This window comes from Vombatus ursinus, unplaced genomic scaffold (genome assembly GCF_900497805.2).
Source record: "Vombatus ursinus unplaced genomic scaffold, bare-nosed wombat genome assembly UNPS02009205.1, whole genome shotgun sequence".
NCBI classification, from domain to species: Eukaryota; Metazoa; Chordata; class Mammalia; order Diprotodontia; family Vombatidae; genus Vombatus; species Vombatus ursinus.
This window is the reverse complement of record NW_020948983.1, coordinates 53,610,301-53,634,394: the sequence shown is the minus strand read 5'-3', so window position 1 is coordinate 53,634,394 and position 24,094 is coordinate 53,610,301. Positions and strand designations below refer to the sequence as shown.

At 41.8% G+C, this 24,094-nt stretch overlaps 1 protein-coding gene and 1 non-coding gene across 3 annotated transcripts in view; one reads left to right on the top strand and one right to left on the bottom strand.

The window, feature by feature from the left end:
* DAPK2 (death associated protein kinase 2) overlaps window positions 1–24,094 on the top strand; it is a 187,077-nt gene that overhangs the window by 45,278 nt on the left and 117,705 nt on the right. The window lies entirely within an intron of this gene.
* Window positions 2,883–2,984, bottom strand: LOC114035845. Its single transcript, XR_003568263.1, has one exon. It is a non-coding gene; the product is annotated as a U6 spliceosomal RNA (small nuclear RNA).

Below are 24,094 nucleotides of genomic sequence, written 5' to 3'. Positions count from 1 at the left end.
TGGGTAGGTTGGAGGATGTTGTATAAGTAGTGGTGTGTGCACTGTGCTGAGCAATCTTTGACCTTCAGAGTAAAGATACACAAGTGTAGAACATGCTGATCCAGCCCTCTTCCCCCAGCTCCTGAACAGTGCAAACAGACCAGCATTTTCCAAAATAGCTGGGCAAGAGGATGAAGCCAATCTGTATCCCTGCCAGTCAGTCTTCACTATTCCCTAAACACACCTCACACTTTTCTATTTTCTCTGATTCCCCTCATCTGGAAAGCCCAGCCCTTCCTCACTGTCTGTCTTTTTAAGTCCTAGCCATTCTTCAGGACTTGCCTCAGGGCCTGTGATCTCCCTGACCCCTCCAGTCCGCCATGATTCCCTTTGCCCTCCTGTAACAATTGTCTGAACCACTCATTTGGCGATTTATTATATGCTGCCATGTGACATCAGTTGGTTGTCTTGTATGTCTTGTGTGTCTATTCAATTTTTTCTGTGTCTTTATCTTATCCACCTAGCTGTAAATTCCTCTAAGGCAATATCGAGTCTTATATACTAGTATCTTCCACAATGCTTTGTCTATTAAGTGGATGCTTCTAAATCCAACTGGACTCAGGAAGGAAGATCACTTCGTGGGCTGGAGGAGTGAATGGATTAACCAGACATTTTCAAGTTAAGGAACCTGGGTTTGACAAAGGCAGGGAGTTAACCAACATGCCTAGCTGGGAAGCCCAAGACAAAGGGAATGAATGTCAGGGAAAACAATGGTACAGAAATGTTGCATCATGACACTGTATTCACGAACTGGGTGAAAGTGCGTGACTGTACTCGGAATCTTAGAAAATAGACAGGAAACACATCCTTCTTTCTTTTCGCTACAAAACAGCATGCCTCAGGAATGGTTCCTAACACTTCCCCTCCTCACTATTTCCCTTTGGAAAGAGATGAGGCAAAGCATCATGGTCCAGTGGAAAGTGTGCTGGTTTGGCAGTCACCTGGTTCTGCCACCTATTACCCATATAAAAATCATTTAAACTCTCTGGGCCTTACTTTGGTCGTGTTTAAGAGGAGGAGAATGACGTTGGAGATCTCTCCCAGTTCTCTGAACCATTGGTCGAGAATCCTGGAGCTGAGGGATGATGGCCAGGATGATGGCCAGGAGGAGCCACAGTAAAGGCTCATTGGTTCCGGGCTGCTGGTTGTTGCCTTTGTGATCCAAGCCCACAGTTATACCTGTTCTCCTTTTATCCCCAGCACTGGTAAGAAAATTGTTCTTTTTCTGACTGAGCAGTTAGTTCACCACACCCAGATTACGTTGGTGTCCTCTCCAATTTTGCTGAGTGAAATAACCAATTAGGCCTGAAGAGGGAGATTTATATCGACTCACTATGCCAGTCATGATTTATTCATGTAAGGCTGAAACATTTATACGGATTGGGTCCTCGTTTCAGGCAGTTCCTATGTGATACTTGGCCGGCTGGGCAATATGCCATCGGTATTTTTCTAGAAAAAGTTTTTTTTTTTTTTTCAAATTTAATTTGCTTTAACAATTTCAAGAAAATCTCTGCTTCTGGTCACTTAATATTCTCCTTAACCCCATCCCACTCCTACCCCTCATTCCTCCAAACTGCATGTCATGCTTTATGCTTTTGGAAAATAGCATGGAATAATGCAAGATGAAGTCTGAATACATGGGTCCAAGTTCCGGTTCTGACACTTACTTGGGCAAATCATTTCTCCTTGTTGGGCCTTGATTTTCTCTTCTGTACAACGAAGAGTTACCCTAGATAACTTAGGTGTATGATCTTAGGCAAATCACTTAACCTCTATCTGCTTCAGTCTCCTCATCTGCAAAATAATAATAATGATGATAATAATGCTGTTATATAATAACAAAGCACTTACAAAGCTGTATAGCCTTTTAAGATCTGCAAAACATTTACAAATATTATCTCATTTTGTACTCACAACAACCCTGGGAAGTAGGTGAGGAAACTGAGGGAGATAGAGATTAAGTGACTTGCCCGGGGTCACACTGCTAGTGTCTGAGGCTTGATTTTGAACTCAGGTGTCCCTACTTCCTCTTTCTTCCCTATTTTCCTCTCTCACTTCCCATCCTTTTTCCTTCCCTCCTTCCCTTCCTCCCTTCCTCTAACTCCCTATATATGATGAATGCTGGTAGATGTTGATATCTTTGAGAAGCCATGAACCTTTTCAAATTGTCTTTAAGTTGAATGGAAGCCTGACCTACCTAACCTCAGTATCAGAAAGATCTCTCTCCTTGAGCTGATTTTGTTTCAGGACAGTTAGCCTGTCTCTTCAACAAAATAGAATTAGTGGGTTCTGTCAAGCACATATGGACGTCAGTTCTGATATTTTGAATGAGTTGATTAAAGAAAAGAAATTGTGGTCATGCCCTGGTGATTTGTAATTGTCACTCTGTGGAACATCAGGGGAGATTTCCTATCTCTCCTTAACATTCTAAGTTGTCAAGAGTAGGCCTGACCTTGCAGGGAATCTGAGGGAATGTCTATGTATGTATGCATCTAGGTATGTGACTGCATCTCATAACCAACTATAATACCTTAACCTGACTTATTTTTATATCTTCCACACACTAAATAGGTAGATTTGTTTATTTATTAGCAAAGAAACTGATTTATCCAAGTAGTTAGTAAAAGAGAAATCAGAGAAAGTGTACACAGGAGAATATACACCAGACAATACAGAGTGAAGGAGCTCTCCCTTTGGGAGTGAGGTAACCCAGCTCACCCGAGAGAGAGTCCCAGATCTCACTCAAAGGGAAATTCCCCAAAGTCTCTAGTGTAGCAAGCTGGCAATAGGGATGTGATAGAGATCGCCAGTTTTTCCTTATGTAGGCTGTTTCCCAGAGTCTTAAAAATATGGAACATTTCAGGAATTTAGGTGTCATTCTTGCTCAGGGGCCATGCTAATTTTTGTTTTGTTCCAATTTTAGTAAATGTGCTGCTGAAGTGAACTTGGAGTCAGAGGTTTGTAGAGCCAAGCTAAATCTTTGAGTAGGCAGCTAGGTGGCATAGTGGATAGAGTGTCAAGCCGGGCACTCTGTGACCTCAGACACTAGCTGTGTGACCCTGGGCAAGTCATTTTACCCTGTTTGCCTCAGTTTCCTCATCTGTAAAATGAACTGGAGAAGGAAATGACAAACCACTCCAGTACTTTTGCCAAGAAAACCCTGGAGTTGCAGAGAAAAAGACCTTTGAGCTCATCCAGTGCACACCTCTTTATTTTATAGATAAGGTAACTGAGGTCTGGAAAGGCCATAGGTTCATAAATCTAGAGCAGGAAGGAACCTTAAAGGGTACAACTCCCACATTTTACAGTTGAGGAAACCAAAGCTTAGAAAGATTAAGTGACTTGGCCACTTAGATGTGAGATAAATGTTAGCTGTTTGATAAATATACATCAGTCACACATTTCCATGCTATTATGACTGTGGATATTCAAAAACTGAATAATTTTTAAACATGCATTTATAATTATTTTCCTCTAAAATTATCATTAGGTAGTTTGCCTGGGAATATGCTTGTTTCACCATTGTGATAAGGCTTAAAAATAATGGACAACATGGCGTAGTGAAGAGATGGCTGGCCTTGGAGTCAGGAGGACCTGAGTTCAAATCTAGCCTCAGGCACATAACACTTCCTAGTGTGTGACTCTGGGCAAGTCACTTAACCCCAATTGCCTCAACAAAAAACAAACAAACAAAAAAGAGAGATTCTTTTTTATAGATATTTTATAGATATTCACTCTGCATTGGTGAAGGGAGTTTTACAATGGGAGTTCCTTATAGGAATGAAATGGCAGGTCCAGACCAAAATAATAACAATCAAAATGCATTTATTAAGCACATATCATATGCCAGGCCCTATGCTTGGTGCTGGGGCTACAGAGACAAAAATGCCCTCAAGGGGGTCATATTTCTATTGGGGGAGTCAATGTGTACATATAAATATGTTTATAGAAGGTAGTTTTGGGAAGGGATAATAATAATTGTAGAAATAATAATGCCACCTTGTGTTTATATCACACTTGTGTTTTGCTTTTCTCAGTTCTTTTCTAATTGTGTGATCTCGTTTTGGTGTTCTAGTAACAGTGAGGTAGATTGTTGTTGTTTGTGCTTCGTTTTCGAAGAGAAGTGTGACATGCTGTGCAGGTAGGGCTGGCACTATTATTCCCATTTTATAGATGAGGAAACTGGGGCAGGGTGGGGGTGGGGGTTGGAGATTAAATGATTTGCCTAAAGTCCCACAAATGGTGCTACAGCAAGGAGTAAAACCCAGGGAGGGGAGACCCTGACTCCCAGTGTTTTTCTTTGGTGGCGATGCAACTTAGAATCCCAGTCAGAAGAAGAAAGAATTTTAGAGCTCATAGGTGTAGAATTGGAAGGGATCTTAGAGGTCTTCTGGTCTATTTTCCTCCTTTTGCAGATGAGTAAACTGAGGCACAGCGGCTGAAGTGATTTGTTATAGAATCACACAGCTAGCTTGTGGAACAGATGGCCCTAGAACTACATGATATTTTTTGGGGGAAGATGGGACAAGTTAGGAAAAGTTCAAAGGAGATAGATTTTGGCATGGCCCACTGGGTAATGAGCCCCGTGCTAAGTAACATCCTTCCACAGGGCTTTTTACCTGGTGCTTCACATCTCAGTCATTGTTGGACCCAGAAGGCTTAGCAGCTGCTGGATGAGTTAGAAACAGTCACAGTAATGGGAAGGCTGTGCCTTCTGGACTTTATACCCTCATGCCTGCAGACCTGCCTCATCAAACCATGTCCTATTTCTGAGGAAGGTACAGAGGTGTGGGCATCAACAAGAGTTTATGAAAAGGATTACCAAAGGTGTGGCTGAGAAACAGCTCTGCCTAGCAATCTTTAGTTCTGAGGCAGGTGCTGACGCTAGGAGAGCTTTGAATTTTGCCCTTGGCAGAGTGAAATCTGAGGAGCTAATATTACCTTAAGTCATTCTTGAAAAGGGAGTGGGGTGGGTCGGAGTGAGAACTTGGGCTGCAGACAGGATGGCCAGAGGAGAGTACACCAAATCATGGGGGTTTATGGAGGGCATTGTACTCTAATGCCCCTGCCTACTCTGGTGCCTCATCAGGGTATGGAAATGACTGAGTCCTCCAAGTCTCTCTCAGTGAAAGATAAGCTGTGGCATCACCTAGAAAGGCTTCTAGTAGGGATCCAGTGATGAACTGGCTTCCAGATACTAGATTGTGTAGAAAGCTCTACCACCAGAAAACTGGCCACTGGATAGAGAGGAATCCATGAAATTCTCCATAAAAGCAGAGGCAGAAATTCTTCACCTGGGGACTGTGAACTTGTTGTTGGAATTTTTGATGGCTGTATCTTAATAGAATTGGTTTCCTTTGCAGTCTCCTATATTTTATTTTCTTCACTTAAAAACATTATTCTGAGAAGGGGTTCAAGGCTTCACCATACTGTCAGAGGGGCAATTGTGGCACAGAAAACGCTAAGAATCAATGCTATACTAGGATCGTAGATGTTGGGCTAAAAAGCAATCTTAGATTATTTAATCCAAGCCCTTTAATTTGCGGTTGAGGAAATTGAGACGCAGAGAGGTTACCCGAGGTCACACTGAATGTAAGGAATAGCAGTAGAATTTGAACTTGGGTTTTCTTTTCTTCAAAGCCAGAGTTCAACATTATTTGGGACTCCTTGGCCTATGTTTAAGTTCCAGAGCCTTCAAAAAAACTTTCAGAAAAGACCTCCTCATAGCTATCTGTGGGGGCAGCTAGGTGGTGCAGTGAATAGAGCATCCTGGAATCAGAAAGAGCTGAATTCAGATCTGGCCGCAGACGCTTACTAGTTGTGTGACCCTGGGCAAGTCACTTAACTCTATCTGCCTCAGTTCCTCATCTGTAAAATGATCTGGAGAAGGAAATGGCAAACTATTCCATTATCTTTGCCAAGAAAACCCCAACTGGGGTCATGAAGAGTTGTACAGGAGTGAAAAGTGATTGAACAGCAACATAGTACCTTCAGTATCTTCACTGTGGTTTATGATTCCTTTTGTTTGTGGCACTTTAAACATTATCTCTCTAATTTTTTTTTTTTTTAGATTTTGTTGAAGATTGTTCAGTCCAATTTGTCAGTCATGTCATTCAACAAATATTTATTGAATGTCTATTGTATGTCTGGCCCTCATTTAGGCACTGTGTGTGTGTGTGGGGAGGAGAATACAGGTATAGTATATGAAGTAGTAGCATTATGTGTTAGAAGTCAATCAAACAATTAACAAGTGTTCATTAGGCATCTGTTACATTCCAGGTACTGCTAAGTGCTAAGGATCTAAGTACAAAGAATGAAACAATCCCTACTTGCAAGCAGCCTATATTCTAATAGAGGAGATAATAAGTACTTATAAAAATATATTCAGCATAAATATAAAGTAAATAAATACAAATATATACAAAGTAAATATAAGTAAGGTATTCAAGTTAAACATTTATTAAGTGCTTACTGTTTATGTGCCAGACACTGTGTTAAGCCCTGGGAATATAAATGTGAACAAAAAAGATAGTCCTTGCCCTCAAGGAACTTACATTCTAATGAGCGAAAAACACATAAAAGGAAGCTAAAAAGTAGGGAGTGGGAGTGATGGAGAAAGAGAGAAGTCTGGAGAGTTAAGAGGAGAACCCAGAGAGGAACAAAGGAATAAATACGTTTGTGCTAGGCACTTCCTTAAAATGGAGGGTCTGGGAGAAATTGATCCATTGGAGAAAGGGGTGGGATCTTCCATGGTGAGAGGGTTCCTGTGACATGGTGACAGAGGCGTCTCCCAGGGTGATCGAATAAAGGAATGAAGGTAGTTTTGGAGGGGTGGCAGTAGCAGTTGGGGAAATCATGAAGAAGATGCTAGAGCTTCATCTTAAAGGAAGAGAGGGACTCTGAGGTAGAGGTGAGGAGGGAGGAGGGAGAGCATTTCAGGCATGGGGGATGGCCAATGCAAAGGCATGGAGATGGGATATGGTGTCTCGTGTGTGATGAATAGGAAAAAATAGCCAATTCGACTAGATTGCAGAGTGCAGGACAGGGAATGATGTTCAATAAGTCTAGAAAGGTAGCATGGTGGGGCAAGGTTGTGTAAGGCTTTCAAAGCTGAACTGGAGAGTTTCTATACTGTCCTAGAGGCAATAGGGAGCCACTGGACTTTATTGAGTAGGGAAAGTCAGAATGCTGGGCTTGGAATTAGATCAGGTTTCTAGTCTCACCTCTGTCACCAATATGAACTTGAGGCAGGTCACCTAACCTTGGCCAATTTCCATTCTTTAAAGTGAGGGAGTTGAATCAAGGTCTCTTTTAGTTCTGACAATCTGGGACTAACACATTATCAATACAAATTATTATATAATTGAGGCACCGTATTGTCTATGATACATACAAAAAGCATTGCAGAATCAAAAGAGCGGGAGATTGTTGAATAGTTGGGGAAGTCATAGGGATGTAGGATTTGAACTAGACCTTCCAGATTAAGTAGGATTTACATAGAAGGTCACTACTAGTGGGAGAAGTAACACAAGTGAAGGTAAGATGGTAAGAGTGAAGATGGCATGTTCATGGCACAACAAGCCCAGCCTGACTACAGCAGAAAGTATGATTTGGGGAGTGGTGGTAAGTAACCTTGGGTTGGTGAGACAGGGACCAGAATATGGAGGGTCTTGAAAATTCGGTGGAATAATTTAAAATTGACTCTGATGCCTCCTGGTGACATGGAGTTAGCCTTGGTTTCTTAAATGCTGTGTCAGTGGAATTCAAGCTCTGGAAGCTTCTACCAGGGTAGAACGACTTTGGAAATAGGACCATATTTATACTCTCTGAATTTCATTAACTAGGCTAACTGAGGAGTTTGGAGTAATAGAAAGACTGCTGGACTTGGTGGCCACAGTCACGAGGATCCTACTCATACTGTGTAACTGGAAAAATCACATCATCTACACATCATGTCAGCCTTGGTATTCACCAGTACCCTCTGTCTCTGGGTCCTCTCTGATTAGAGGGTGGAGTGGAGAGCATCTTCCAAAACTTCCATTTAAAGAGGGTCCTCAGGCCAGCCTTCTCTTAATTTCCCACCTGGCTGCTACTCTCCTTTGGATTTCTTTATCTTGTACCAGCACCTTGCTTTCTCCTGCCACCTTTTCATCTCCCTTTTGTGTATTGTCTTCCTCCATTAGATTGTAAGCTCCTTGAGGGCATGGACTATGGACCCCAAGTCCAGTAGTCTTTTTATTACTCCAAACTTCTCAGCTAGCCTAGTTAGTGAAATTCAGAGAGGCCAATCATCAGAAAGTTGGCTACAGGGTGATGAATTTTTCAACCACAGAAACTTATGAGGATGTCTACTATGGGAGTTCACAGGATAATGAAGCTGGAAGACATATAGTCATGGAACTGGAAGACACCTTTAAGGTTTAGTGCCCCCCACCGCATTTGTACAGATAAGACAAAGAGATACAGAAGTTAAGTAACTTGCCCAAGGTCACATAAGTAGTGGCAGAGCCAAGATAAGAACATAGCTCATCTGACTCCAAATCTAGTACTTTTTTCACTGCACCATGTTGTGATCCATATGGGTAAAAGTGCCTGTAATGATCCATCATGGCTCCTTTAAGTATTGATGTTAATGGTAGTAAATTCAAAGTCACTGAATAGCAGGGAAGTGATATAATGAAAAGAGTGTTTTAGGAAGATTAATCTGGTTATTGGGACATGTGTGGGCATGAGCAGACTGCAGTGTATTACCAGTGAAGAATTGCACAGGAAAAACAGCATGAAAGGATGTCATTGGGAGAGGGAAGATCCATAGGGAACAGCATGCCCTGGACAACTCATATTCCTCGGGCTATATCCCAGCTGGAACACTTCTTTACTGCTGAAGCTCTAGTTTGCTGCTTATATGCAGAGATGATGACTATCATCTGCTGTGCTGCTTTTTTTTTACTTTGCTAAATTGTAACTTCCATCTACTAGTTTTCTTTTGAATTTCAGCTTTTATTTAGCTCCTTCTCTAGACAAAATCATTTATAGCTTTTTTTTTTTGGGGGGGGACGAGGTCGACATAGCCCATTATTTCAGGGCTATTTCACCTCTTTTGTGAGTCAGGCTCACAGCTGTACTAAGCCAGTGCGATGAAAGTCTCTTAGGTCAAATCTGTCTTTTGATCTGCTTCTCTTCCAATGCCAGCTTTTTCAGGCCAACCTGATATTTGGATTGGGGAAAGTAATTTTTTGGTCATTTTTCCTGGAAAATAATAGTAGAGCCATTCAATATTACTCTGGAGTTTCCTTAGCAAGATTGTAGATATGGTTATCTTTGTCCTGCATTCCTAAAGCTATATGCACATTACCAGTTTCCCTACACAAATACTTATCAAGTGCTCACTATATGTCCTTGTCTTCTCTTTGACAAAAGAAAAGTCAGAGACCGTTTAAAGTAAGCACACTGGATAGACTTTAATGTGTTGAGTTTTCCTCTACTACCAGAGACTGACTTCATTTTTTAATTTACTTTTGAAATGGCTAATTGTTTTGTATGACTATACAGTATCAACAAATATTTAATTTCCCCTTATAGGGAGCACAGTGTTTTAGAGAACATAAAGAAAAATTCATGGTTTTTGCCTTCACCATTGATGACCTCATTGGGCAGATACAATATTCATCAAAAAGTTAAATAATACAGGAGAGAATATGAGAGATGTGCCTAGGCAGAATTAGATGCTAAATACCGAATGTTCATACAGTTAAGTGTTCTAGGAGGAGTTGAGAGCAGGAAGAGGGAGAACACTGTGGATAAGCAGTAGTTATAAAGGATCCATGAAAGAGGAGACAGGCCTTGAGCTGGATTTTGAGGGTGAATAGGATTTAGATAGACTACAAGGAAGAGAGAGCAGAGTCCAGAAAGGTGTAAACAAAGGCACAGAGACAAAAATTCGCATATTCAAGGGATAAGTAGTAGACCAGTCTAGCTAGAATGTAGGATTCACATAGACAGAAATAGGGAAGAAAATCTGGAAAAAATAAGATGGGGCCAGATTGTGGAGGGCCTTGAATACCAAGCCAAGGAGAGATTGTACATTGCCACTATGGATACTTTTTGCCTTGTGTGTTTGTTGGACTTCATCCTAGGAATGAAGGGAATACTTCTGTGGGTCCATCTGGGTTGTATAAATGGTAAGATGGAATTGCGATTATGAAACATGAGTGGTTGTCTTTTACACTTTTTCCCTCTGCCATAGGCATCCCTCTGTTATGTGTCTTAGCTATGACACTTTTCTGGTAAAGAATATTTGACAGGTTATAGCTGGTTGTTTTTTCAGGAGCTTTGTGGAACCTGGGTTGCTTGTGAGAAGGAAGGAGAATAGTTTCTACTTATTTCTTGGCTATCTGTGAAATTGGTGTGGTTTGTGCTCCCCGTTCCCACCCCCTGAGCAGCTCAGATTTCTCTGGATTGGCTCTATATCAGTGAGGTTTGAAATCATGAGGAGAAGTGATAAAGTGGAAAGAACACTGGGCAGTGTGAAAAAATAACCCCTCTCCTACTGTGGTTGAAATTATTGCTATCATATGTATAAAATAGTGGGATAGTACAAAATTGTAAGGTGGAGTTTTAGGAAAGGATCAGAAGAGTGGGTAGAGGCAGAAAGAAGCCTGAAAAACAATGACCCATTACCTTGAGATCTTAGTGAAACAGAAAGATTAGGCCCTGGGATGGCGTAAAATGTTCACTGAACCCAGTAAATATCAGTCTTTCCAGTTGTCCAAATGTTCTGAAAACAACTGAAGTAAGACCTTGGTAGCAAGTACAATAGGGGACAAACTAGAAAAGGACAATCATTCCTAATAGTGAGGATTGAATCACTCCAAGGATTAGTTCTGAGGTTTAAAGTGGTATAGCCACTGGGTTAAGTCTGAGATGTCAGTTGAAGATTAATATGCTAAATTTTACTTAAGGAACGAACCAGTCTTAAGGAATATTCTATGCTACTGAACTGGGAATGAAGATGGGTGAGGGCATGAGTGGGGCTGTGAAGAAAAGGTCTTACAGGGCTAAGTGGAATACTGTGATGCTCCTTTATAAGTTAGATGGTTCTTTATGATTTTGCTTCAAATGACTTTTCCTCATTTCTTAGTAAATCTTTCAAAACCTGACTTCATCTTCACCCCTAAGGGAAGTTGGTTTTGCTAAAAACACAGGCCAGAGAGATAAGGGAAACAGCTTTCCTTGGGGTAAGGAAAAGGCTGGTAGTAGGGAGAGACAGAATGGGAAAATCCTTTTGGGGAAGGGGCACTGAAGTTTAGCAGCAGAAGCTGTATCTGGCATCCCAAGTATATTTCATTAGATAAGCAACCAGAAGATGTGGCTTTTGTCCCATCCCTGCCTCCAGCTAGCTGTGTGACCGTGCAACCTTTGACTTCCCTTCTCTGGGCCTCAGGTTCCTCATGAGAAAAATGAGGTAGTTGGACCAGATGAACTCTAACTTCCCTTCTAGCTCAAAAGTCTTGAGTCTGTGTGAAGTCTGCTTATTGGTGAATACTGGGGATAAATGTTGTGGCTTTTTTTTTTTTAACATAAGGTTTTGGCATGTATAGGTCTGAGTTTGTAGAGTTTATCCCTTGGCCTGGAAATCCTGCCTAGATGACTGCCTAGCCCACAGTCCTGAGTCCACCCAAACCAGATTAAAATGTAATTGGAAAATATTTAACAAAATAAAAAATGCAGCAAAAAAGAGATAATATTAATATATTTTCTAAGTCAATATGCAGCCCGTGGGAATTCTTATGGTTCCTGTTTCTATTTGAGTTTGACACTAATCTAGTCTAGTCTGACACTAGACCAAGGCTCCTTTCCCTTTCTGCCCCACCCCCATATGTGTCGTATCTCCGTAATACATGGTGTTTTTACCTAGGGTAGATGGACCTATAGTGGGTCTGTGGATAGATTGTGGGGAGTCTGTGAATGCAGATGAAGAAAAAAATTGACACCTTTATTTTCACCAACTTTTGGTGTCCTTTGTAATCCTATGTATTTTATTTTATGCATTTAAAAAACATTATTGTGAGAAGTCTCTAAGCTTCAGCAGACTGCTAAATGGGTTGTCCATGGACATAAAAAAGCTCAAGAAACTGCCCTGGTAGAATGTAAGCTCCTTGAGGGCAGGGGCTGTCTACCCCTTATATCTGCATTCCCTGTGTCTGGCACAGTGTCTGACATAGAGTAGCTGCTTAATGTAGTGTATATTGATTACCATGGGTACAAAGGCTTCTTTCTTTAGCTGTTTGTGGTCACCATGACAGTACCAACCAAAAATGTGTGGTAGGCAACTCTTGGCTTAGGGGCACAGCTTCCCCCTCTCCTAGCTCCTAGTGAGGACACTTTTTTTTTTTTTTAAGCTTGTGAGGCAATCGGGGTTAAGTGACTTGCCCAGGGTCATACAGCTAGTGAGTATCATGTGTCTGAGGCCAGATTTGAACTCGGTTCCTCCTGACTCCAGGGCTGGTGCTCTAACCACTGCATCACCTAGTTGCCCCTTAGTGATGATACTCTTGTGCCTGCTGCCCTTTCCTGGGTTCTCTCCAACTCTTGAATATTTTTTCCTTACAAAGTAGAGTGTGGCATGGTGGGAAACACACCAGAATTGTAGTCAGAGGTCTCAACTATAAAATTATGACAACTTTTGCACTTATACCATTCAGGAAATGACGTGTTATAGAAATGTAAGCTATATATTTATATAGGTTATATTTATTTATATTATATATTATATATATATAAACTACATTATAGTTTATGTATTTTTATATGTTGTTATTTATGTGTTATTATTTGGTCACTGCATATGAGATGCAGTGATGGAAATTATGTACAACATTCCTGTTGTGGGCAAAACATAGTTTGAGTAATATCTATTTTGTTCCTAGTACCCTTCTTGATACTACTGATTGCCCCCCTGTAGGTCTACACTGAGTCCAGGGAATTAAAGACTCCTCAGTGGAAGTTATGGTTTCATTCAGAAAAGTCAAGTTTAAACAGAGGGAGATACACCCTCCAAAATCAAGCTCCTGCATACTTCATATCTAGTTCTGTATGCGAAGAGCTAGAAGACAGTATGGGTGATGGAACTCTCAATGATCTCCTTCCCCACATGTGAAATGGGAATTCTAATAACGTACCCCCTTCCTATTTTGCTGAAATGTTCTAAGGATTAAATAGAGAATGTTTCAAAGTCCTTGAAAATCCTGCAGTAAAAGGAGCTATGTAAGTACAAAGACTTAACACTGCCAAAGGCGGGGGAAAAAAAGGAGTAATTATCATCGATGCTGGTACCAAGCCAAGAATGTGAGGTTAAGTAATAACCTGTAACTTCTGGTAGCAAAGAGCTCTCAGAGTGAAGTATTCTAGAGTTTAGTCCTTGACAATATTAGGAGCCAGTTCTGCAAGTTGTCCCTTCTGTGTTTAGGAGGGGCGATATTGGGAAAAGATTGAAGGGCCAGAAGCACATGAAGGCAGTCAAGGCACATTTGCTAGACTGATGGTGAGCCCAGCCTAACACATTTCCATGATGCCAGGCGGGGAGGCTTGGGATCACAGAGTCATAGATGATAGGTTTAAAAGATTTTATATTTACAGCTAGAAGGAACCTTAGGGGCCAGCCAGTTCAGACCCATTTCTGCTGTACCATTTTACAGGTGAGGAAACGGAGGCTCAGAAAGAAGCAAGTTGCCCAGCGTCACATAGGTAGATTAGTAAAAGTAGAATTTGGACCCAGGTATTTCAGACTCCAAATCCCAGCATTTTTTCCCACTATCTCAAGGGTTCTTAACTTTTATGGTGTCATGGACCCCTTTGGCAGTCTGGCAGTACCACTGGATCGCTTCTCAGAATCTTGCTTTTACATGAATAAAGTAAAATACATGGGATTAAAGAGAAAACCATTTATATTGAGATACTATCAAAACATTAAAAAAAAAAAACAAATTCATAACCTCTAGGTTAAGAACCCTTGAGCTCTAATAAGAAGTAGATTTTCTATATATAGTGCTTTTATATTTACAAAGTGCTTTGCAAATATCTCATTTCATCTTCGGAGCACCCCTGGGGGGTAGGTGCTATTATTATCATACCTATTTTACAGATGAGGAAACTGAGGCAGACAAAGAAATGACTTGCCCAGAGTCATACAGTTCGTGTCAGAGATTAAATTTGAACTCAGGTGTTCCTGACTCCATGCCCAGCGCTCTGTGCACTATATGGAGCCACCTAGCTGCCTACATTCCGTGCTAATTTTGAGCTGAAAGGGACCCCTAATCATCAGTGCAGTGGACAGAGAACAGGATTCAGTCAGGAAGGCCTGAATTCAAATCTCCACTTCTAACACTAACCGTATGTCTATGGGCAAGTCTCGTAATCTCTGAGCCTGGTTTACTCAGCTGTAAAATTGGTATGGTAACACCAGAGGTATGGTACAGCCCAGAGGTGCAGGTAGGTAGCACAGTGGATAGACCACTGGGCCTGGAGTCAGGAAGACTCTTTTTTCTGAGTTTACATCCAGCCTTAGACACTTACTAGCTGTGTGACCCTGAGTAAGTCACTTAACCCTATTTGCCTCAATTTCCTCATCTATAAAATGAGCTGGAGAGGGAAATGGCCAACCGCTCTATGCCACGAAAACCTCACATGGGTCACGAAGAGTCGCACAACTGAACAGCGGCCTGTTAACACTGGACCTGAAGTTAATATGTCAAGCTTAATTAAAAAAAAAAGAAAAAACCCACTGTGTTGTTTTGAGGCTAATATGCTTGGCAAGTTTTAAAGTACTCTAGAAATGTGAGTTCAGAGGATCATCCAGACCTGCCCAGGACCTCAGAAGTTTTCTATTGACACCTTCTCTATTAACAGATACAGCAAATTGAAGCCCAGAGAGATCAGTGACTTTCCCAGGATCATATAAGTGGTACGAGACAGAGCTGGGATTCCAGCCCAGACCCAGCCCTCTTTCTACTGTACCATGATTATAATCATGATTATCATCATTATTTTTATTATCATCATCTGGTCCACTCTCCCTCTCTGCCCCTTTTCCCCTCTCCCACTTGCCAGTTTTTGTTTTCTTTTGTTTTGTTTTGGCTAGGCAGTGGGGTTAAGTGACTTGCCCAGGGTCACACAGCTAGTGTCAAGTTCTGAGGCTGGATTTGAGCTCAGGTCCTCCTTATTCCAGGGTGGGTGCTCTGCCCTCTTGTTTATTTATTTACTGATGGCCTGCTGTGTACCAGACAGCAGCTAAATGCTGCAGTGGATAGAATGCTGGGCCTGGAGTCAGGAAGACTCATTTTCCTGAGTTCAAATCCAGCCTCAGACACTTACTAGCTGTGTGATCCTAGGCAAATCACTTAACCCTGTTTGCCTCAGTTTCCTCATTTGTAAAATAAGCTGGAGAAGAAAATGGCAAACTATACCAGTATCTTTGCTAAGAAAACCCCAAATGGGGTCACAGAGAGTTCGACACAACTGAACAGTAGCAAAATAGCAACATTTATTTGTTTATTGATTATTTTATTTTTGGTGAGACAATTGGGGTTAAGTGACTTGCCCAGGGTCACACAACTAGGAAGTATCAAGTGTCTGAGTTCACATTTGAACTCAGGTCCTCCTGACTTCAGGGCCAGTGCTCTATCCACTGCACCACCTAGCTGCCCTGCCACTTGTCAGTTTTACAGATAAAGAAACTGAGGGGAGTAGGGGTGGGATTCGGAAATGATGCGCCCAATGTTATACCAGTAGTAAATAGCCAGGTTTTGGGCCCCAGGTCTTCTGACTTCTCCAATCCAGTATTCTTTCTGCCTCAGCACTCTGTCCTTTCTTCCTCTTGGCAAATGGGGCAGCCGCCCTGACATCCCTGCATAACAGCAGGCCCATAATTCTAGGCACTTAAAACAATTACTTTTAGAAAGGCAGATGGGATATTTGTCAGACTGTGTCAACAGCTGACATGGCAGTTGATCAGCCAGTGTGCCAGTCCCGTTCAAGGAGCTTGTCCCAACACAGATGTGGCTTTGAGGATGAATGCCTTTCAAACTAATGATCCCAAACTGCTGAGTGATCTTTTTCCAAAATGTAGCTGATGAAAATCATGCATCAGACAAATGTGACCCCACGCTGTCTGACAAATCTTAATTACTTACACTGTCATTATTGAAATATTGACGAGCCAAAAGGCTCATTAAGATATTGCTTCAAAGTAAATGATGTAATGCATGAATTGTTTGTGTTTCTCAAAGGGTGATCAGAATGGAAAAGACGGGGAGGAGGTGACTCAGCCACTAAGGCAGGCTCTGAGCTCTGCCGGGGGGGGGGGGGGGCCGTCCAATTGTTTTCTGTGAGCATTTATTCAGTGCCTTCTGTGTGCAAGATGTGGTGCTGGGAGGGACTGGGCATACAAAGACAGATGCACCATAGATTTTTCTACGGAGAGTACTTAATGAAAGAGAAAAGGCATGGACACCAACAGCCAGGCCCTCTGGTCAGCTTTTTTCATTGGCTTCTGAAGGCAGAACTAGAAGCGATGGGTGGCAAGTTAAGACTTGATGTAAGGAAAAACTCCCTGACAATTACAGCTATGCAAAGAATGGGAGATAAGTAAGTGGGTTTCCCCTTGTTGGGGATCTCTAAAGGGGTCACAAAGAGTTGGAAATGACTGAAAAATAACTAACAACAACCTCTTCTTGTCCTACCAATAGGCCCCAACTTACCTTTTCAGTGTTATTGGATAGAGGCAACTGGTAGCACAATGGATAGAATTCTGGGTCTGTAGCCAGGAAGACCTGAATTCAAATTTGGCCTCACCCCCTTACTACTGTGTGACCCTGAGCAAGTCACTTAATCTCTGCCTCAGTTTCCTTGTCTGTCAAATGAGAATAATAATAGCACTTACATCACAGGAATTGTTGTGATGATCAAATTTTAAAGTGATATATAAGTGCTACCTATTATTATGGTGAGGTCCTATCCTTCTCTAAGTTCTATGTACACAATATAATATTTACTAAGGCAGAGGAATGGTGATCTATTAAGTTTAGAAAAAAAAATTAACAAAAAACAAAATGGAGTTTCTGGTAGCTCTCTTTCTGCCTTCTTTCTAACTCCCTCAGTATCTAGCATAATATGTTACACGAAGGAAGGCCTTGGCATCATCAGCGTAAACATGAATTCTTACATTTTAGGACAAAAGATATTTGTTGAATGGACGACTGAACCCGTGAGTTAGTCAGGAAAATCAGTGAAGCAGGTTATCCTGTTCTGTGAGTATATTTCATCTGTGTTTTACAGCAGTGTTTTCCAAGGAATAGAGTCTTATATAATGGATGTGTGTGTGTGTGTGTGTGTGTGTGTGTGTATGTGTGTGTATACACACATATGTGTATAATTCCATACACATACATGATAATTCCAACATCCTTCTCTTCTTTGGGCCCTGGAAGAAGCTCATGTCTCTTAGACCAGGGGGTCTATGCTTTTGTTTTATTGGAGAGTCTGTGTGCCTGTCTTGGGGAAAAGGCGTAAAAGAGATTACTATCACAGTAAATGCCTTTTGCTTTTAAGGTGCCAAGACATTTTTCTTCTTGGCCAGAAAAAGACTTAGAGATTTGCAGTGTAAGCCATTTTCTTCCTTGTCAGAGGGGCTGGGAGACCTCCGAAAGGTGTGTCCCACTTTCTCTGTCTATAGGGCCAGACCTTAGTTGTAAACAAGGGCAGAGTTAAGAAGGAAGTGCACAAAGAGCCATCTTATGTGCCTTCTGCCTCCCTTTCTACATCCCCGCCTGGTATCTGGGTGGCCCCTCTCTCCACCAGACCAGTAGAAGCAAAGCACCATAGATTTAGATCTGCCAGGGAATTTAGAGGTTATTGTACAGATGAGGAAAGTGACGCTGAATCGTCTAGCAGCCCATCATCCCCTCTTTTTGAGAGAGAGCGTGGCATAATGGTTAGAACCCTGGACCTAGAGTCAGGAAGATCCAAGTTCAAATTTGGCTTCAAACCCTTACTAGTTGTCTGACCCTGGGAAAATCGTTTAACCTCTATTGGCTTCAGTTTCCTCATATGTCAAATAAGGATAATAATAGACCAAGATTGTTGTGTGGACAAAATGATATGTTGGCAAAACTTTCTGTGAAACCTCAAAAAATTATATATATGCGAGTTAATATTATTATTAGTTGTGATTATTTTCTGTTATACTACTTTCAAAGTGGTATTTGAGTTCAGAGGAGGAAGAGTTCACTTCCAGTGGGAGTGATCAAAGAAAGTTTCATAGAGAAGGCAGAAGCTAAACTGGGTCTTTGTAGGGGGGTCAAATTTGAATCATGCTTGCTCTTGGTCAACCACCCACTCTGCCTCCTACTGGAGATGTAAACATCTTGGTCCCAATTCCTGTCGAGGCTGCAGGTGTTGACTAGCTCTTCCTTGTGTGGGTCTCACATAGCTCATTGTATTGCTCTTCTGCATCCTCTTTCAGACAGAGCCTGGGCCCTTGGGGTGAATGGGAAACTTTGTCACTTTGGCCTATGATTTCACTGATTAGAAAACTCCCAGGTGAAGAAATTCTTCCTACCAAGGCGTGTCTGTACCTTTTCTGCCGCTTAGAGTCTTACAGAGTTACCTAGAATACTGAGGTTAAGTGAGTTGCCTAGGGTCCACACAGCCAATGTGTGACGGAGGTAGACTTCAAACCCGGATCTTCCTGGCTCTGAGGCCAGTGCTGTAGCTACTGTTCCACACTGCCTTTTTTCAATCTTGGAAAAATAAAAACATCTCCATTTAGGCAAAAATGGGGCTACAGGTGGTGGTGTTCCTCCTAGTATTTGAATGTATGTCAGGGTACCTAGAGGTGACAATGTGCAACTATACAGAATCATGGGAAAAGTGAAAACTTCTACCAGACTGGGCCTCTCCTCAGCTGGTGTGTGGTAGAGTTCCGTGAGTACCACCCAACATGGGAAGAACATAAGTTTCAGAGTTAGGAGGTCTGGTTCTGGTCCCCTCTCTACTACTGACTGGCAGGGCAAGTGAGCTCCAAGAGTCATTACCCTTCTCTGTAAATGAGAGGGTTAGGAAAAAAATGTTCTCTGAGGGCTCTTCCAGCTCTGGACTGCTCTGATTTCTTTGAACATCTGGGAAGGGCACCACAGTTTTTGTGGGTTGCTTTTCTTACAGCGACACTGAGCACCTGAGGCCAAGGACCTGAGAATTTGATGGAGGTATAGGGGAGAGTGCTGAAGCCAGACTAGGTATGGGCAGCTCCAAAATTCCAGTCCCCTCTCAGTCAGACGGAGATTTGCAAGGGTAGAGAGGAGTGGAATTTAAAATGGATCTCTTCACTTCTTTCTTGCCTAAGAAAACTCTGGGAATGTATGCCAGGACTGATTATGTGAGAGGGCCCTTGGGGGCAGCTAGGTGGTACAGTGGAGAGTGCTGGACCTAAAGTCAGGAAAACTTATCTTCCTGAGTTCAAATCTGGCCTCAGACACTTCCTAGCTGTATGGCTCTGGGCAAGTTACTTTACCCTGTTTGCCTCAGTTTCCTCATCTGTAAAATGAGCTAGAGAAGGAAATGGCAAACCACTACAGTATCTTTGCGAAGAAAACCCCAAATGGGGTCACAAAGAGTTGGATACAACTAAAATGACTAAACAACAGCAACAGCAGCAAAAGAGGGCCTGGACAAACTTTCTGGCATATTACCAATATTGACCTAGAGTATGTCCTCTGTAGATCAATCAGAAAACATTTGTTGAGGGCTTACTATGTGCCTGGCACTGTGAGCATATCAAGGACGAGTAAGACAGCCTCCTCCCTCAAGGAACTCATGGTGATTAGAGAAAAACAAGACATAGACATGAGAAAAGACAAGTTATTCATATTTGTGTCGCATTGAGAGCCAAGTCAAGGATATAGTGATAATGCTTGCTGACATTTAAATATTTTGTTATAGTTCGAAAGTGTTTTACTTACAGATTATTTCACTGGCTTCTCATTACAACCCTGTGAAGTACAGGTAGTGGGAATGCCGTGGGCCCTACTTTATGGATGAGGAAAACGAGGCTCAGAAAGGTTAAGGAAGTTATCCAAGGTCACTCAGCTAATAAGTTGTAGAGTTGAGACCTAGGTCTTTTGATTTTAAAGGCAGTATTTTTACCACTGTACCAAAATATTTCTTTTAAAAATGTTTGTGGAATTGAATTAAATACTAAAAATGTAAGGGAATGGATGCCAACTGGTAATACAAACAGGAAGTGCTCTAAGATTTAGAGCTGGAAGGAACAGACCTTGGTTGCTATTTAGTCCCTCATTTTACCGATGAGGAAACTGGGGGTCAGAGAGGTTAGGTGATCTGTCCAGGTCACACAGGCATTAAGTGGAAGAGTCAGTATTTGGACCCAGGTCCTTAAATTCCAAATCCATTATTCTTTCCATTGTCCCTACATGGCCTCTTTCAGAATTTGGGGAGAAAGGGGGAGGACTGCTCTTGGCTGAGGTGAGCCCTAGGAAGACTTCATGGAGGTGTAGAGCTTGAGCTGAGCTTTGATAGGAAGTATTTGGAGAGGCCAAGAGGAAAGAGGCAGAAATGGGAAAATACATTGTGTGTCCTGGGAGGCAAGTCTCTACCCCTTTCTTCCTTTTCTTACAGAGGGTAAATAACTGGTAGATCAACCTTATAAAAATATAGCAGGCCCAAAGGAGAGTGCATGAGATGAATGGGTGTAGGCTGGCTGTAGGCTTCTTCAAGATTCAAGTGAGCAAACAGGGCCTAGGAAGCCATAGTGGTTGTTCTTCAAAGGCACGTGTACAGATGTGTGTGTGTGTTTACGTGCACAGCAGGATTGGCGGAGATTATTCATTCGTTCATTCAACAACTATTTATTATGTACTCCAGCTACCAACTGAGGGAAAAAGGTTCTTCTCTTTACCACACTACCTGGGAGTGTCTTGGGCTTCCAACCTAAAAATGCTACCTTGGCTTTGGCCCTGGCCTGGAATGGCACAGTAGAACATATCAACCAAAGATTAACCAGTTCTTCATATCTGCCCGTTGCTGAGGCGTCTAGATCCTGCCCCGGGACTAGGGGCATCTGGAAGAAAGGGAAGGTCTTCTGTGCAAGTCTCAGGAAGTCTGCTTTTTAAGCATTTATGTAGTGCCGACTATATGCCAAGCACTTCACAAATATTGTCTCATTTGATCCTCATACAACTCTGGGAGGTAAGTGCTAATATTATCCTCATTTTACAGTTGAGGAAACTGAGGCAAACAGGTTAAGTGACTTGCCCAAGGTCACACAGCTAGTCAGTGTCTGAGGCCAGATTTGAATTTTGGTCTCTCTGACTCTAGGCTTAGTCATTTATGCACTGCACTACTAGGCTACTTCTTGAAAAGAAACATAACAATGCCCTTGTCTACCTCAGTTTCTTCATCTGTAAAATGCAGTTGAACTAGAAGGCCTCTAAGTTTTGTGGCATTTAAAAAATTTGAGAGACATAATTTCTAGTTGCTCATTTTATTAATGCTAGCTCTTTATTAAGAGGGGTCAATGGCACTCTTAAATGCCAAAGGTCATCATGGTGGTAGGTTCACAGCTTATATGCCCTTGGAAGAGGGGTGTTCTTGAGGATGGCGATCAACTCTGATTGAATGAATATTACAATGAGGGGCTGAGAGTGACATCATGTTATTCTTGGACAGAATAACATTCCTCACCCCCAGCCTTGGGCAATCTAGACAAAGGATCTATCTCCATCCAAGCTTGGTTGAGTGGAACTCATCTTAGAGATTCCTTGTAAGGCTGGGTGGGGTCTGATAGAGGAGAAAGTTAACCTTAAGAGCTTGAGTTTTTGAAATGAGGACTTTAGAAAAAGGGGGAACTATCTCCCCAAATCATTGGCCACTAATAATCATTTCTCTCAATTTTCAGCTCTAAATTTGTGATCCTATGAATTAATAGTCCAGTTGGGTAAAGAAAACTAACATACTTGGAGAGATTAATAACATGACTTTGGATTAGTTTGTTGTTAGATTATCACTCATTCTATCTTTTCCATTTTGGATATTTGGTGAATTGACTTTACTCACACAGAACTAGAATACTTCTAGAGACATTTGACCTGTCCTTATTGGGATGGAGGGAATTTGTGCCCGTTTTACAGATGAATAAACAGAGATACAGAAGCCATTAATGGCACAGTGTGATGTCTCTCCGAACCAGTTCTCACTCTGTCCTTTTTTTTGACTATAGAAGTGTGAACCCTGCTTTTGAACCAACTTCATGGCTCTTATTTTGTTAGTACTTCTACTAACACATATGGATATGGCTCGGTGATCTGGCTTCCAGGAATTTGCCTGGGGTTACTTTGTCAGGGTCATCTTGTCCCACCAATGGGCCTAGAGCAGTGTTTTCTGAGGTTAGATTTCATTAGGTAGATTCTCTATATTTGTGCTATGGTGTTATTGTCAAGAGCCTCAATGCAGCAGGAAGAATGAGTGCCCAATTCCTCACCCCAATGAAGGGGGTGTGTGTGAGAGAGAAACTGATCCTTGTGGGTGGGGTAACAGAGAGCCTATCTTGCATGATTATTACACTTCTAGGTGTTCCTGCCCCTGCCATGTTGGGACATGACCTCAGTCTCACTCTCTGTCAGGAAAACAGAGATCTGTCAGTTCTTGTGATAAGGCAGAAATGTGCATGCTTGGCCCAATCTAAGATCCAGTTTGAGCTCTGGTTGCTCTTCTGCAGCCCCGTGACACTGGTGGGTGATATGACTTCCCAGGCCCAAGGTGGGCCAGAATCAGTGTGACAGTGGGTGAAACAATCTGACTCGGACCCTTAACCCCAGGCTATCAAGACAGGTTTTCATTTGAATGGATGGTATTGTCTGCAGTCCCCATGCCTCCTCTCAGATGGCATGGTTTCCTCTTGTGAGGTAATCCTAGAATCTTTGCTCCTTTTCATACTTCTGTCTTGCTTTTAATTATGATCAGTACCTATGGGCCTAGGACCTTGTACACCTAACAGTCTGTACAAAATAGAGAAGAGATCAAATTGTCTCTTCTCTAGGATCAGAATTTACCAATCTTGTTCTCTAGTGCCATTCTTTTTTTTTTAATTAAATTTTATTTTTTCAATTAACAAAATGTTTTCTCTCCTTATTTACTACTACTGGAAAAACAAAAACAAAGCTTCAAACCCTTATAACAAATATGCATAGTCAAGTAAAATAAATTCCAGCATTATCTATGTCCAAAAAATATATGTCTCATTCTGCATCTATCCGCTCTCAGGAGGTGATTAGTGTCTTCATCATCAGTCTTCTAGAATTGTGGTTGGTCATTATGTTGATCAGAATTTTTAAGTCTTTCAAAGTTGTTTGTTTTTTATACAATTGCTATCATATATCTTATTTTCCAGGTTCTGCTCACTTTACTCTGAATCAGTCCATACAAGTCTTCGTAGATTTCACTGAAACCAAACCTTTCATCATTTCTTATGGTTTCTAGTACCATTCATCTTCCACCCCCACCCCCAGACTTTAGACTTTGCCTCCCAACTAGAACTGAATTCTCTTGACTTGATCCTTTTGTGTCTACACCTGAGGGTTTCTCCTGATTCCTACCATTTAATTAGACTCTTGATTTCTCCTGGCCAGCCTTGGGTGACACCAGCCCACCAGCCATGTGGTTATGTTGTGCATTATTTGAACTGAAGGAAAGAGTTTGTCACAAAGTCCATGTGTGTATCCATTTTAGAAAACCCAAGGATGGGGGCCATTTTAGAGGACTGCCAGCTTGGGAAGTCTGTGAAAGAAAATGACACGTGTGGGGTGTGGCCCCTGCCTTTCCTGTGTCTTGACATTAAAGTTAGACCCAAAGGAAACATCACAGGCAAACCAAAGCCTGATATGTGGGTTGCACTAGATCAACACAACACAGAGAGGAATGCCAGTGCCCTGAGGAAACTCAGATGCTACTATCAGGTGATGACAGAGGAGATATGCTGAAAAGT